Source organism: Electrona antarctica, assembly GCF_951216825.1.
Source record: "Electrona antarctica genome assembly, chromosome: 24".
Classification (NCBI taxonomy): Eukaryota; Metazoa; Chordata; class Actinopteri; order Myctophiformes; family Myctophidae; genus Electrona; species Electrona antarctica.
The window spans coordinates 8329049-8331124 of record NC_136803.1 but is presented as its reverse complement, the minus strand read 5'-3'; positions in this window follow the sequence as shown (position 1 = coordinate 8331124).

Sequence of the window (2076 nt, the reverse complement as noted above, 5' to 3'; positions counted from 1 at the left end):
TCAGAGAGTGTTGTTGAAGGGGTTACAGATTAACAGGTTCGGTCTGGAATGGAAGGAAGGTATATTAGTTAAAAATGTAAACTATATAATGTGTGACAAAACTGTACAATGAATATATCCTCATGTGAGTTTTATATTGCAGTGGCTCGATGTTCAGAGGAAAGACCTCTTCTGAAATATTGGTTTGGATTGTCCTTCAATCAGACTGATTGAGGAATGTATTGAATGTGTACAGTATGTACGTTCAATAGATCAATGTATTGAATGTGTACAGTATGTACGTTCAATAGATCAATGTATTGAATGTATACAGTATGTACGTTCAATAGATCAATGTATTGAATGTGTACAGTATGTACGTTCAATAGATCAATAGATTGAATGCATACAGTATGTACGTTCAATAGATCAATAGATTGAATGTATACAGTATGTGTACGTTCAATAGATCAATGTATTGAATGCATACAGTATGTACGTATCGCATTTCAATAGCATACCATGATAGCCCTACTGAGAATCCAAAGTTCAATGGCATAAGATTGTAAAGACATGTACATATTTGACATGAATGAATATATATGAATAAAAGTATTGAATCTGTCTTTGTTTTTTAACCTATAGTAGCCTACTCTTTATGCCAATGTTTCCGTTCCAGATGTCTCTGCGTAAAGTTTATTTTAATATACATGAAAATGCACGTGAATAACTTTGAAACGGTCACCGTTGGGGAGCCAAATGTGTCAAACTGACAGACGCAGTCCAGTGGAAACAGATTAACCCCTTTTTAAACCTGAGGATGATTCTAATAAAAAACCTAGATGTCAGCGGTGCTCAATCTTTTTCATGTCAAGGACCCCCAGAATTATCTGTATTTGTCTGCGGACCCCCATCTGAATATGTAGTTCCAGGGACCTTCCAGAAGCAAAGATTTGAGTTAAAAACGTTTGCTCTGAAAGAATATAATTATATTCAAAGATTTGCGCCACATTTTCAAGATTTTTCAAAAAAATAGCAGACCTACAAAGCTCGTAGCGCGGCACTCGGTGCCGCGCTACGAGCTTTGTACAGATCTGCTATTTTTCAACAGCTAAAGTATGACATAATGCTTACAACACCCAAAGGGGTTCCTGTCCGTCCTGAGTGGCTTAAGTCTAATTCCTAGCGAGTTCTTCCTCGTCTGCTGAGCTAAGCTGGTCCTAATGAACGCCTTAACCCATTCTGGGCGGGAACCCCTTTTTGGTGTTTTAAGAATCATGTTATGCTTTAGCAGATCTACAAGCTCGTAGCGCGGCACCGAGTGCAGCACTACGAGCTTGTAGGTCTGCTGTTTTCGAAAAATCGTGAAAACGTGGCGCAGATTTGGAATATATATTCTTTCAGAGCGAACGTTTTTAACTCAAATCTTCTGGGGTGGGTCGGCTCCCCGGAACAACATATTTTCAGATGGGGGTCGGCGGCCACTTACATATATTTTTGGGGGTCCTTGACATGAAAATGTTTGAGAACCACTGACAGAAACATGAGGGTTTTTCAGAAAACTGTCAGGATCTAGAAGACATTTGTAGAATTGAGCTCAGGTCTAAATGCTTTAATGACACTGCTGGAGAATGTTCAGGACGTGGTCCTTAGGGCCCATTACTCTGACATTGTTACACAACAGTGGCTCTCAAAAAAAAATGTCAAGGTCCCCCCCCCCCCCCACCCCTCGATTTCAGCTCTGACACTTATTTCAGACATGCTCCAGTATGTGAAGAGTCTGCCTGTGATGTTAACTCATTTTGGAGAAATAAAACAATCAAATAAAAGTAAAGTTACACTAGTAGTAGTAGTAGTAGTAGTAGTACTACTACTACTACTAGTACTAGTAGTAGTACTAGTAGTAGTACTACTACTAGTACTACTACTAGTACTACTACTACTACTACTAGTACTACTACTACTACTAGTACTACTACTAGTAGTAGTACTAGTAGTAGTACTACTACTAGTACTAGTAGTAGTACTACTACTAGTACTAGTAGTAGTACTAGTAGTAGTACTACTATAGTAGTACTAGTTACACTGGTATAGTTG